The sequence below is a fragment of the Capsicum annuum genome, chromosome 11 (genome assembly GCF_002878395.1).
Source record: "Capsicum annuum cultivar UCD-10X-F1 chromosome 11, UCD10Xv1.1, whole genome shotgun sequence".
Classification (NCBI taxonomy): Eukaryota; Viridiplantae; Streptophyta; class Magnoliopsida; order Solanales; family Solanaceae; genus Capsicum; species Capsicum annuum.
In genome coordinates, this window is record NC_061121.1 from 152,593,271 (window position 1) to 152,609,540 (window position 16,270).

Consider the following 16,270-nt stretch of genomic DNA (forward strand, 5'->3'; position numbering starts at 1 on the left):
CTAGCTTTACCCTCTCTTAACTCCTGAGGAAAGAAATTATCAAGAAAGGCACTCAAAAACTCATCCCATACAGTCGGCTCTGTATCTCACCCCTTAATTGCTCCCATTTCTCATATCATTAATATTCTTCATCCTTCAACTCATATGCAACAAATTTCACAACTTCAAAATCAGAAGCGTGCATAACCCAAAAAGTCTTTTCCATCTCATCAATGAATCCTTAGGTATTCTTCTCAACCTTACAGCCAGTAAAGCATAGAGGATTCAATCTCATAAACTGGCTAACTCTAGTGACCTCTGAAGATGGAGTAATAAAATTAACATGTTTAGGCTAACGAGACTGAGAAATCACTAACTAAGCCAGTAGATGAATATATTAATGAAACTCATTCTTAGAAATATCTTCTTAGGGCAGTGTGATAGGAATATCATTATCTTAAGAAGACTAAAAAGGATTGGTAGGGACCAATGGAACTCTATGAAGAGCAGTACAGTTAGGAGAAGGGACCTTACACTAGGTCTGAACTCTATAAATTGGGTGAGTTCCATCCGTATTATCCTCAAGTGGGATAGTAGGGTTTCCACAAGCATTAGATTTTCAAGGAGGTATAATTTAAAATGAAAGCAAATGAAGATTAGAGGAGGTTTCAAGGCCTTAGTCTATATAGCCTAAAAAATATATCACAAGAAAGAGAAACATTCCTAAATTCCTCGTAGCCTCTGCCTTATAAGTGTGGCGTGCTACACACCCGTAAAAAAGACTCTACTAGATACGAATTTGTAGACACCAACGACCATAAACCTAGACTTTAATACCAAGCTTGTCATAATTCAAACTAGGGCCAAGTCATGATGGGTATCTCAAGTCCACCAAGGATTAGAGAACATCCCCATTAGCCTAGCCAACCAAAATACAATATAACTAGCAGTGGATAAATTCCAAACATATAATAAGATAGAGATGAGTTTCAAACATACAACAAGATAGGAATGAGTTTCAAACATATAACAAGGTAGGAATGAGTTCCAAACATATAACAAGATAGATAAATCAATAACAAGATATATCTAATAATCCACCCATACTTTTTATCCACAAAAGCCTCTAAGAAACCAAAAATCAACCAAAGTTGGGACATGCCCCTGACCATAGACAAAAATCCACCAAAATAGTCTAAGACATAAGTAAAGACAACACTATGAAATGAGGGATTTCCATAGAATGAAAGCTTACCACTTCAGAGCTGACTCTCAAATAATCCAAAAATTACCTACCTCTACATAAGGTAATAGAAGTTTCTTTGAACCCTACATTATGGAGAGAGTGTACAACATCAGGTGACAGTTAGCAGGATGAGCACTAGCATGTAACTCAGAGAAGAGATAAAATAATGCCATGATCAGTCAGTCTAAAATCATTCTAAAACCATATACACACAATTATATACATATATATAATGTGCCAAGATAAGGAAAAAAGTTTAGAATGAGAGTTAAAATATTAACCTAGAATATGTAGATTCAACTATCACAAAAGGCACCCATATGCTAATGGGTCTGGCTTCTCCATCGAAAAACCCCCAGTGCATGTTAACTGTAAAAAAAGGAGCTATCAAGAAAGGCCAAGGAATCCATGACCCTTCACCAATCCATGATAAATATATATAAGGTGTGACAAACACAGATCCAATAAGACCAACCCCTATGCCGACAAATGTGGCTTTCCAGTATCGGTCCCTCGAGACCTCCACCTTTACAACAAACTACACAACTGTTTTTTTAAGCCTAATTAAAATATTTCATATTCACATTCATTAAGCCAAGGACCATTTATTAAGGCACATACCGTTGGTATCATCATACCAATTATTCTTGCAAGCTAATATCATTATGCCATTTTTATTGACTATCAACTTGAGGGAATCCAAGACATCTAAGGTCTAATTATCCATTAAGTTTAGGGAATCCACGACCCCCAGGGTCTAATTATTCATTAACTTGGGGGATTCCATGACCCCTAAGGTTTAATTTAAAATCAAGTCATGTCTATAAAGGCATTTTAAAACCATTTATGTTCCATTATCCTTTTTATGCAATTCCATAGTTCTAAAGTAATTTCAATATGCATATACTCATGTTCAAAACTAATTTCATAATGTTGGTTGAGGTATTACCAATTCAATTACCAAAATCCATAAAATTGGGGAAATCCATGACCCCTATAAGTTTATCAAATCAATTTGAGGAAATCCACAACCAATTCACCCAATGTGTTCTAAAAGTTCATTAACAAGCATAAACAATTTCACTAAAACCATGAAAATCCAATTCAAACAACAATCATTTCAAAATCCTCACCCAAATAAAAACCAACAATTAAATTCACATGGGTAATAATTAAACACATGGTTTTAATAAAACAAACTTTAATGAAGAGATACATGCTTGAGAATATCAAGAATTTGGAGAAAATATCACCTACATTGACCCCTAGATGCTCAATCCCTTGAAAACCCTAGTTATTCTTGCTTGGAGAATTAGAGAGACTATAAGAGTAGTTTATGATTGTCTAAGTTACAAAAATAACCCCCTTTAGATGTTTTATGGTCGTGGGTATGATTGGGGAAAGAGGGAAATGACCAAAGTACCCTCAATTAAAAGTGTAAAAAGTTGGTCGCCAGTCATTATAGGTCATGTCCCGACTGTTGACGAATAGGTATAAGTCATTTCCTAGACTCTAGTCTGGGCAGTGACTTAAGGCAACCTTTACTGGTTTAGTCACGAGTCACACCCTACAACTCGTGACCAGATCTTATGATTTATAGGGTCCTAGTCGTACTCAGTATAAAAACATTGGCTACTCCACTGGTTTGGTCAGTAGTCCCTCCCTATGACTCATGGCCACACATTAAAACTCATGAGGTGCCATTCATAGCCTAGGCAGTGAGCTCAAAACTCAAAAATTTCAAAGGTAAAAATCTGGGGTATTACAACTTAACATGCAAAATCAATAAGTTAGGTTCATCTAAATTGATGGTTATAATAAATATGAATATTCTCAATTACTGGGTAGGTTTCATAATCTTTGCATATTAACCCTTAAGTTTGATTTCAAATTAGCTATTCCCAAACAAGTTTAAGATATTATATGAGGGTTAATATCCTTAAATATCCATTGTTAGTCCTTTTTTCCATTTCTATCTCTTTGGTAAAGTAAGTAAAGACTTAACACGGGTTCTAATATTAGCCACAATAAAAAATCAATCAATGCAAGGGAAGAGCAATAGATGTATAAACACTATTCAAGAATCACTAAGTACTTGGCCGACTTTGTTAATTCATCATGGTTTCCAAAATTCCTCTTATGGATTTAGCTACTCATAGTTGAAGGTTAACAATTAGACAGTATAGATGAATTCATAATTATTAACTTACGAGATTGAATAGAGGAAATTTGAAAACTTGAGCCCTCAAAAATAATTTTACCAATGATCAAATTATGAATAATTCTTTAAACTCAAGAACAAAATAGTGCGTATATTTCTAAGGCTTCAAAGAGAGTATTCATGCATAAAAAAATAAAAATACCTAAGGATAGTATTTATTGACAAGAATTAAAATCTATCTTATTTAAACAGGGATAGCAGGTCTGGAGCCACCTACGAATCATAGGTTGATACCATGACCCATAGGTATGGTTGTGTGTTCCTTTTATAGTCTTGACCCTTTTTGGTTGTGTTAGTACAATGTGACTTATATTAAGAACATATGGGTCACAGGTTCTCATTGTTGTTTATAGGCCACCAACTGTATAGCTCAGGTCTGTATGGTGTAACCTTATGGCATGATTCATCCTTTGATAGCACGACTGGTGGTAACTATTAGTAGGTTCATTATTGATATTGCATATTTTTAGAACTTCCAACCCAACCAAAATAGGACAAGCCTATGGTATAAAACAGTCATGGTGGCGCTTGTACTTTTTACTTGGATTCAAGTACATATAAAATCAAACACCATATTTGGTAGTATGAGAAGTTATTTAGATATGTATTAAGGCCACAAGTGACTCCTAGCTCATAGCTAAGATGAAACCTTCCTTACTAGTTGTTTTCTTACGAAGGATCTCCTAATAGTCAACTTAAAAAGAGAACAACTCCTAGGTTCTAAAGTATTTTTTGATCTCACAACCCATAAAATGAAATCACTTTGAGTCTTATTCTAATGCATCTAGTTTTTGCCTTAATCCAATTCTAGATCTAAGAGTTATGGCTATTTTAGTGAAGCCCTATCTAACAGTAAGAACTTAAGACCGTAGGTACGATCTTGGTGAGATTATACAATCGTGTAATGCTCTCTTCTAATTAAATAGTCCCAAACACCTAAAATTTAGAAATTACACCTTAAAAATATGAGGTAGAACTAGGATCTTGGATTAAAACCACTCTATTAGGTATGATTGTGAGTCCTAAAGCTCATTCAGTTTAGACTTTCAATGTACAAACCAAGGTTCAATCGTAGGTGGGTACTATGATCATACCATGTCTTGTTTGATTAAGTCCATAGATTCGTCAGTTAAGAAATCAAACCAGAACACTACCCACGATTGTAGGTGGGTCTCATAATTATGAGATAGTCCATACGACTCAATTCTACAGATTTTCAATTATATTTTATGAGGGGTTTTATAGCCTTTTCCCACTCTTTTAAAATCAAAAATACATTGTTTAAGCCACACAAAGATGCTTATTAAGATTAATATCACCCTAATCCCCTTATAATTTAGAAATCACTCAACACTTAGCATCATAGAGAAAGAAAGAGGCAATTTCCTCCCTTCAAGGCAAACTAGGGTTCATCTTCTTCAAGTACTAAATTCAGATATTTCTTCAGGTTCTTATCCCTAGGTATATGGTATTTCATCAATGGGTTTTATTTTATCCCATTGAGTCTTATTAACTCAATTCCTCAAATTTAATTGACCCTTCAAGCTTAGGATTTCCATGAAAGTGTATATTCTTTTAGATTTTAGTTCTCGCTATGAAAAAACCATGAATATATGTTTTCCCATAAATTTGAGCATATTTACACACTCATGACTATGAAATCTCATTATATTAATAAGTCCTTTATTTTGGGTTCTAAATTCCTTACTATGTTCATTTTATAGAATTGGCATAGGAGTAATTCTCTTTTAGTATTAGTTAATGATTTTAATATTTGTTGCTTTAATTTGAAATACAGTCTGAATAAAACCCGAATTTCTGGTATTTCTTTTCTTCTCTTTTCAAACTGAAATATGATTTTTTGTTGTTTGTTGTGTTTTTGGAATTTTGATTTTTGTTATTTGTGTTTGTACAAACAAAACAATGATGTTGGTGTTTTTAGTGTTATGCCCGTTGTTGGGTTGATTTGTTCCTGTTCTTGATAAAAATGGTGATATAACTGTTGTTCTATTGAACAAAATCATGCTAATATTTTTTTTGCAACAGATTAACCTGTCGATGCAATAAATTAACCTTCTGATGCAACAAATTTACTATCTGATTCAATTGTTTTACCATCTAATACAACAGATTTACCATCTGATGCAATAGATGAATCATCTAATATAACAGAATTACCATATGATGCAATAGAGGAACCATCAAATAAAAAATCTGATGCAATAAATTAACCATCAGATAAAAAATTTAACACAACAAATTAACCATCTGATGCAACAGATTTACCATCGAATTAAAAATTTGATGCAACAGATTAACCATATTATGTAATAGATTTAACATCGAATGCAATGGAGGAACTATCCAACTAAAAATCTGATACAATAAATTAACCATCTGATGCAACAAATTAACCAGTTGATGCAATAGATTTACCATCTGATGCAATAGAGAAACCATCAGATTAAAAATCTAATTCAACAGATTAATCATCTAATGAAATAAATGAACCTTTTATTGGATAAAATCCGATTAACTATTCCAACAAGACATGACCAAGACTTAATTTTTTCAACTGATCATTCATCTGCCGCGATAGATGACTCTTCTGTTGGAAGATATCTAAACAATATTAACCGTTGATAACTATTCCAATAGATCACTCATATATTACAACAGATGTGTGATCTATTGCATAGACCAATCATCTCTTTCAATAAATGAGTGATATATTTTTATTGTTGTAATAGATTACTTATCTATTGCAAAAAGTTATTATATATTGCAATAGATAACCTACCTGGTGCACCAGATGTGTTATCAGTTGGAACTGTTATTTTACTATTGTGCATGTTAGATTTACTGTTCTCTCTTTTTAATAATGCATTAATCAATTATAATCTATTTTATGTTCATGTTAATTTTATATTATATGGCTCCCAAAAGAAAAGAAACCGAATCAAGTCCAAGTAAAGGAACAAGTGAAGTAGCTAGGCCACATCCACCACTCTATAAGTTGCTCTACAAGTGTTATCTCAATTAGGAGCAGAAGATGATGTGTATGGGGAGGAGGAATGTTTCAAAATAGATGATACAAATGCTAATAGCCCTTTCACCAAAGAGTTGGTTAAAACCTTCAGCATTGATAGTTATCCTGTGACAATGCAGTGCAATGGTACCACTGATTTAATGGGTGATTTTATGGTTAAGCCATCCATGAGAAAATCTTTTGATGCCTTCAAAAAAATACTTTGAGAACAAATTTTGGATGCTTATTTTAAGGACAACTTCTTTGGGCAATATCTTGATTTACCGGAGGACAATAATGCTACATTCCAAATGAAAATGGTATATAATCTTCTCACGCATAGGTTTATGTATGAAAATAAAGATAAGATGGATGAAGTATGGATAAATTATTGTGGCATTCCTGTTTATTTTGGTTGGAAGGAGTTTGCCATAGTTACTAGACTAAAATGTTATTCTCCTTTTCCTTCTTAAGTTATACCTATTCTAACCCAGAAAAAAGCACCCTACACACCCAAAAAAGGGAAATTCAAGTCAACTGATCGTGAAGAATTGGTGTCCCTTGTTGGTCCATGCTTCAAAAACAAAAATTTAATAGAAGCATTGAAAGGTAAAAGACTTTCAAAGAAGCGCAAACAATCACTAGTGCTTGGTTTGGTTTGTACATAATATTCTTTGGGTGAGGGACGTTAACAAAAATATACCACTTGGTTTAATAAAGCTCTCTGGGGATCTTAAGGCATTTAACAGCCATCCTTAGGGTTATAAAAGCTTCAAAATGACTGTCAAATATTTGTTGACTCTGTTAACGCCAAAGATAGTCAACTTATATGGCTTTTCATGGGCTTTCATGGTAAATATTTCTTTTATTATGATATGATTCATTTTTTTATTCAATAATTATTTTGATTTATTGGCATTATCTTACAGTCTTAGGAATTTGAAACCATTCCTTATTTAAGAAAATAAGTAAACTACCATGAAGATGTTTTTTATCCAAGAATCCTGAGATGGTTGCCGGCCAAAACTGATAAAAATATAAAATTTCTTGATCTCTTCAACCCCACGAAGGAAGCAGTAAGTATAATTCTAATTAAGTTATTGTTTTAATTAATGATTTTTTAAATGATTTCATTATCATTCTAATATATGTACAGATTTATTTTAGATTGTCCATTAGTGGCTTGTTCTGACCAATCGAGAGTTAAAGATGTCATTTTTTCTTACTTTATGGTCTGTACAAACTTTATCGGACCCTAAGGTCATTGATAGAATAAAAAAGGATTTTTTGGAGCAACAACCATCACAAGAAAAATAATTTTGGAGGGTGGGCTTGTTGTTGTTGATGATGGTAGTGGTAGTGGTGTTGCTATTGGGGATAATAATGCATCTTTTATAGTTTTTGAAATAACAAACCATTATGATTATGATCAAACTAATTGTATAGATTTTCCCCTTCAAGCAAATGTTCTATATGCAAATGTCAAGACTGCAAGGCGAAACATGATGATCCTCTTCTAGCAAATGTCTTTTATAGTTTTTGAAACAATAAACCATTATGATTATGATCATAATGATCGTACAGATTTTCCCCTTCTAGCGAATATTCTGTATGTAAATGTCAAGACTGCAAGACAAACCATGATAGAGTAATTAATACTATTAAAGCATTAACTGCTTTTATAAAAGAATTGACATCTAAGAGGGGTGTCATTTTATCAAAGAGGATTTCATATCTATACACTCTACTAGAGATTAAGGTGGCTAAGAGTAGAAGGAAATAAATTTCCAAGGGATCATCAACCATTGATAAAAGCAAAATTGCAATTCTTCTATCTTTTCTTCACCTTTGATCAATGTACAAGGGCCACAGGAGAAAAGGATGAGCTGAAGAAGATGAATATATAACATCTATTCCAACAAAAAAATAGACACATATCTGTTTCAATAGATGATACATCTGCTGAAAATTGTCAAATAGATATATTCATCTGTTTCAATAGTTGTCTAACCTGTTGAATCAGATGTGTTATCCGTTGTAACTGTTGTCTAACCTGTTGCATCAGATGCATTGTCTGTTGCAACATACGTCCGTCTGTTTCATCAAATTAAATAGGTCATTGTACTATTTTAATTTATACGAATAGATGAGTCATATGTTACAACAGATGGGTCATTTTTTCAAAATTATCGTACAACTGTTTTTTACTTGTTCGAATTTGTTCCAATAGATAATCCACATATTGTAACAGATATATAATCTAGTGTATATCTGTGATTAGCAGTGATAATTCTGGCTTTGGTTGATGTCATAGTAGAAGCTACTATTGAATAACATAATATCACATTTGATAATCCATCAATTGCTTCCAAAGAAGAAGAAAAAGTAGAGTCTGTTAGTTCTGGAGAACGGAAAAATTACTCCTTTGAAGGATTCAACATCTTAGACAAGGCTCCAAAAAAACACACAAATTTAATCAACGACTATTCAGAATGGATTGTCGATGGGTTGTTAAAGCATCATGCTGGCAAGTACATAAATTATTTTTAAATATATTGATTTATATAATTCTTTTTGTAAAAATATGACATTAACACATATAAATTAGGTATAAAACAAAATGATGAACACTACAATATGAACGAATCAGGTCTTGGTTTTGATATATTCGACTTTGTTGTTGCATATCCCAGAATGAAGGTTGGTTCTATTGATGCCACAACCTTAAACTTGTGGAATGATGAGGTTTAAATGCCATACATATAACTATTAATTAATATTTTATTTAATTGCATTTGTGTAATAATTTTGCTGTCACGTAATCTAAAATATTTGATAATATATGCAGCACATCGATGTCATTTTTTACTACTTCCGAAAGAAGGCCAAGTTGCAAACACAAGAACAATATAGATACACGATAAGTAATTATTTGTACAAATTTTACATCAATAATGCCTATGATAGGTATTATCAACAACAGTCGGAAGTTTCCCAAATTGAGAAATGCTTAATCAACATCATAAAAGGTTTTGGCATTCCAGTTGTGGAATTTGGTACAAAGTGTACATCCCAATCAATTATGGTGATGAATTCTATTGGGTGTTGGCTATCGTCATTCTAAAAAAGAGGTGCATCCAAGTTTATGACTCGATACCGAGAAGGAGACGTTCTGGGTCATCATCTGAGTGTAATACCCCGCATGTTTCTAATCCGATGATTCATACTTGATTACATGACTTACAAGGAATATCCTAGTTATAGGATAGCTTATTATGCATTAACCATGTTCATATGAGTCACTTAAGGTAATGCAAGCTAAGAATTTTGAATCCATCAAGTTTTAGTGTTCAATTTTGTAAGGGTCATATTTGAAAGAGTATAAATCAATGGTAATGTGGTATTTTTGCTTATTTAGACCCACCAAATTGTAGAAAATCTAATTAGATTTCTAACGATACCAATTTCGCCTTAATCCAATACCCGAGTGAAAAGTTATGCCCATTTTCGTGAGAGACCGTAAGCATAGGCGATTGGTTAGGCGCCGCCTAAACCAAGAATAGGCGATTGGTTAGGCGCCGCCCAAACCAGGCATAGGCGATTACTTGGGCGCCACCTAAGTCAATTCCAGGTGTCAAAAACACTCCATCTTGAGTTATTTTAAAGGTAATGAAGTCTTTAAATACTCCTTACACGTCCCTAAACTTAACCCTACGAAATATAAAGCTTCTAAACCTATTGCAATCCTATTTTCATCTCAAAGCTCATCATCCAAGAGCACTAAAGGAGAAAAACAACTAGGGTTGCATAACTAAGCTTGAAGATCCAATTTCAAGTAAATTCCTTCGTCAATCATCAAGAATCTTCCTTCTAAGGTATGCATAGTGTTCATCTATGGATTCAATTCGTTCATAGAGTTCAAGAATCAATCTTTAAAATACAAAATCTTGGTTGATTGTGGTGATATTATCATACCCATATTGATGCTTGTTTGTTTTCCTCTTTTTCATTATAAAGTATGATTTCTATGTTGGGTGTTGATGATCATGTTGTTGGTATTGGGTGATTCCCAAGATGGAATCTTTATATGTTTCTGTGAATTCATAATATCATATGAGTTGGAAACATGTAACTTTGGTTGTTCATGATGTATAATTTGATGAATTCACCTATGCTTAAGATGTGCATGTAAGGTGTTTGATAAAATGCCTAAGGAACTATAAATCATGCAATATAGCTAAATTGTGACTAAGTGAAGGTTTCATGATATGCCCTTACGTTCCAATGACTTCTATGTTGTTAATGTGCCTTGTAAATATTGTTGGAATACCTATGAACTATTCTTATGAGATTATGCTATGTTTACTTGCAAATCCTACTTATGAACAAGATGTATGATAACCATGCAACCCACATGAATTTCCATGCTATTGGTATGTGTTGCCAATATGATTATGCCATGAACATGATATTAAGATTGTGCAAGTACTTCCATTTGATGTGAAATCCTTTCCATGCAACACATTGTTGATAACCATGCATACTATGAGATCCCTACTTATGATATTATATATAGTATGGACTCTACTCTTATGATCAAGTCAGTCATGTGTGTCAGTTTCCTTCCATCGAGTCCTGGGGGTACTTGTACCCAAAAACTATAGCTGTGTCCCTCGATCTATGTCATGTTTCACGATATCCGAACTCAAGCTATGATTCCATAGACTTCAGTCAGTCATGTAACTCAGGAAAATCTCATGATCTTAGTCAGTTGTCAGACATCAGTAACATTCTGCCAGTCAACGAAACTCAGTAAGATTAAGTCAGGTACAGTCAGTTATTCATGTCCAGTCCCTCCAGATGGGAGTAGAGGTTAGCACCGAGTGAACCCAAGGATGGGAACTCACCCGCCAGTTCAGGGTGTGATTCTTAGTAGCAATCCTTGTGTTCCAGAACTACGTAGCCAGCGTAGGTTGAGACATCTTAACCCGTCAGCTTAGGTTTGATGAGGTGGCTTAACCCGTCAGTTTAGGGTTCCCACCATTCTCATTGAGTACCCGCCATATAAGGGTCACTCACAGTTGTCTTCACCAGTGGCGCGGTATTAACACCCCTCCTGTCGGGGCTGAAATTGGACCCCAGCTTAGCCATAATGGTATACACTGGGCATGTTGGTTAAACACTACCTCCCACAGTTTCAGTAATAGTCTTAATAAAATAACTCAGAGCATTCATCAGATTTCAGTATATACATGACTATCAGATATAGTCGTCCATGTTATCAGTTTCAATATCAGTCTCAATAAAAGAACTCAAGGCATTCTTCAGATTTTAGTATATACAGGACTGTCAGATACAATCGTCCATGTTATTAGTTTCAGTATCAGTCATGACAGTTATCAGTAAACCGTGTATTAGCTTACAGGTCATGCTATCACGTATTCATGGTCCCAGTTTCTATATATGTGTGTTTGCTCTCCCACGCTCATATTCGTCAGTCAGTTTTGTTCATGCATGAAACCCTTTATGTTCAGCCTACCTTCCTCGTATACTCAGTACTCCAGTTGTACTAATGCATTTGCTCTATGGTTCTTTCTTTTCATGTTACACCATAGGTTCCGAGACACGAGCTTCAGCCCAGCAGTAGTGGTAGCATTTCAGTCGCAGAGACACAGTGAGTCCTCATTAATTCGAGGAAAATATGATTTGATTCATTTATTTATTCTTCAGTTCAATTTTACAGAGTTAGTTGGAGACATGTTCCTTCAACTCCTTATTCAGACAGTTTAGAGGCTTTCGGATTTACTTTCAATTTTACGTTCAGATTCAGTTGTTTTGGGTTTTTTCGCCCACATGATTGTATTCAGTTGAACCTTATGGCCTTACAATTCCATGTATTCCGCACTATTATATCATGATTTGCAGTAGACAGGTACAAATATCAGTCATGGGTTAGCTTGTGGTCCCTCGGGGTCATGAGCACCGTGTAGCATTCCGGTTCAGCAAATCGGGGTGTTACACTGAGATACAAAATCTAGCCAAAATATTGCCTACTTACCTTTATATAAGTGGCTTTTTAGACCAAAAGGTTCATACTGGTTGTTCTACGATTGAAGCATATCGGGATAAAATGGATAATCCATTTGATGTAGAGTATGTTGAAGGAATTATTCAATAATCCATTTATAGCCTGTAAGTATCATAATTTATTTTCATTTCATAAATTTCATAATGCTTACATTAACGGAAAGATATGGATTATCTAATTTTTTTTAAAATGCGGGGATTGCGGTCTTTTTGTTGCCGCTTATGTTGAGTATTTGAACGATGAATTACAAGTACTAAAATGATGGACTTGATACTGGAATACTCCATAAAATATATGATACACTTCTATGGAAATACAGAAAATTAAAAGCTCAAAAGCGTACGCAAGCGATATTAAAGATCCACAACGACCAAAGCAAAATTCCCTAACACCGAATAAAGAACAAATTATCCATATTGAGTAGATATTTATAGCTTGAGTCTGTCAAAGTAATAATCTCTCCTTAGGAATTTAATTTATTTGGAATGGACAATTCATCTGTTGCAACATACAAAATATATGTTGAAATTATCAAACAGATTTAGACATATGTTACAACATGTAGGTCAACTGTTGGAAATTATCAAACAGGTTTTCCTACTATTTTGATTTGTTCCAATAGATTACCTATCAATTGCAATAGATAGACTATATGTTTCGACAGATTGTATATTTGTTGTGACAAATAGACTTAGAAATATCTGCAAAATGCAACAGATGGCCAACCTATTACAATAGATAATCAATCTGCAAGAATATATAGACTATCTATTACAATAGATATATAATCTGTTGCATTATAAAAATTTAACTTTCATCAAACATAAAAAATTACCACTACATGTAAAGTGAAATGGCTTGAAATAAAAAGTTGTTATGGTGTTTGTCTTTGTACATCTTCTTTTTTATACACAGGCTCTAAGCATCTAGTTAATACCCCAAAAGCCCAGACCTCTTGCATGTTTTCCATAATGTCATCACACATAGCGCCCATTTCTATGTTGGATAGCAAACATTTGATGTAGGCAAGTGCGTACCACCCACACGCGACACCAATTTTATTTTTTAAAAGGTCTATGTCCTTGTTTCAGCCTTCAAAATCCCATGCATTCTTCATCAACACTTCCGCTGGCAAATGATCTATCAATTTACTCTTCCTTAATAACTTGGGGAACACCTTCAACAATGGTTGCATATGGGTAAAACAACAGCCACGTCGAAGACAGGTGTAACACCCCGTACTTCTACCTAGCTTAAATTCATCCCAAAAATGTCAAAGACTTTCTTCAAAGATGAATTCACTTTTATACATGTGAAATTTTCAAGATTTTAAATTTTTATGTGTGGAAAATTGAATAAGCTTTCCATCGATATAAAATTTGCCCACATCCGACACCCGGACGAAGAGTTAGCGCCATTTTAGAATGACAGTGTACCACCTGGTACTTTAGCGCATCATGAAGCCAGCCAAAATGACATTTGTCTAAAAATAGTGAGCTTCTACAATATTGGCACATTTCTCCAAGGCTCAATTTCAGAATTGTCAATTTCCAGTGCACCAACGCGATTCCACCACATCGCGGTGCCCTTCCAGTTTGGATACAAGGTGGCAACACGATACCACCACATCATGCCACTAACCAGTTTCCCAGTCTTTCACTTTCTAGTGAGCTGGCTTGATTTCACCATGTTGTGCCAGCATGTAAAATCGAGATTTTTGTTCAAGTTTTGTTATTTAATTTTAGGGTCCATTTGGTAATTTCCCAAAGGCCCTAATCAGTCTAACTATGGGATTTATACCCTCAATAGCCAAAATTGCTCATTATGTTCACTATTCCTCAAGAATAAAAGCACTCTCTCTATAATTAGCAAACCCTAGTCTCAAGAAATCAAGGTCGATCCCAAGAATCTCTCTAAGGACTCCAAGAAACTCACGAATTAATGTATGTTAGGTGTTTATTCATGAGTCCCATCCACCCATGAATCCCAAGAATCTCTTTTCAAAGTACAAAATTGTGTATTTATGAGTTTTTCATGATTTTCCTGAATTGAAGTTCATGTTTATGTTGTTGTTGGTTGTTGATTCATGTTTTAGATTTCAAGTTATAAGATTTGATCCTAGTATGTGATGATTTCCATGATGTTCATTATAAACCCTTCAGGTTGCAAGTTTATTGATGTAGCCATGATACTTAGATGTAGTAATTGTTGTATAACCAAAGCATATTCCCCATATGTTTGATAAAATACCTATGTGAATGAATTAGTATCATTATAGTATGTCAATATGAGATCCCCATTTATGTACAAGTTAATGCATGCTAAGTGTTTGAAGAAATGTCTTATTGATTGTGTTGTGAATGGTAGACTATTTTTATGTTATTCCAAAAATTATCATGATTTATATTATCCATGCTATCAAGTTCTGGGGTATTTAATACCCGATAATTTAGTTGTTTACCTAGAGCCAGTGTCAGTTATAGAACAGTCTTAGTCATGTCACGCACAGTAGTACTCTCAATCAGTTTTAGAACTCAGTAAAACTCAGTTAGTTATAGAACTTAGAAAAACTCATTAATCTCAGTATCTATCCAATACAGTTCCAGTAATCAGTTCATAAACTCAATAGCATTCAGTCCGATAACAAAATTCAGTAGTATTTTGTCAGTCAATGGAACCTAGTGAACTCAGTTAAATCAGTCAGGTAATATGATCAATAACAGATTTAGCCTAGTCCAGTACAGTCTAAGAATCAGATCAGTATCTATCCAGTTAGGAGTAGTGTAAGACGCCATAAAATCCTAAAGCTTAATCCAGTCCTTTAAGCTTGTCCAGAGGTCCCAGACTTAGAAAATTCTAGCGAGGTTTTCGGACTTAGCCTATTATTGGCCTTCAAAAGTTAGCAATCTTATTTTGCCACCTTTACATCCTTTAATGGTCCGTATTTTTATTAGTTCATAATCAGGAAGGTCAATAGGTGTTCCCGGACAAGTTTTAGATTTTTCAGAACACGTTTAGATCATGTTCGGAGTCCCAAAATAGTGGACCAACACGATCATGGCACATCGCGTCGCCAATCGCGTTGGTCAACATTTGTGCAAACTGCTAGAGCCAAAAATTTTGAGGCTCGACGTGATCATGGCGTGATGCATCAAGTATCGCATCGTATCCATAATGCGATGCATCACTTGTAACGTTGACACCCTATTTTTAGTCATTAAATGTCTGCATTTTTAAGGGCAAAAGGGTCAATTTTCCAACCTTAGATAAACCCAATAACACGTGATTCAGCCATAGTTCACCCAAAATATAGAGTTTCTCTCAAGAACAAGCTAAGCTTTTAAATTAAGAATTTAAATCCAATACTTAAATTCAAGAATCTCTCCGTCAATCTTTGTAAAATCAGAAACTAAGGCATGTCAAGTGTTGATTTATGGATTTCTTTCATCCATGAAGTCCAAGAACCCTCTTTCAAATTATAAAACATGATATTTATGTTGTAGATTGTTTGTAACCATGTTTATCTTGTTATATGATTCCCAAGTTGGAATCTTTATGTGTTTTCATGAAACTACGTTAGCATGCAAGATGAAATCCATGAATTGAGTTGATTATGATGTGTAATTTGATGATTTCACCTATGCCCTAAGTTGTGCATGTAGGGTGTTTGACAAAATGGCTAGGAGGATAGAAATTGGGTATTTTAGC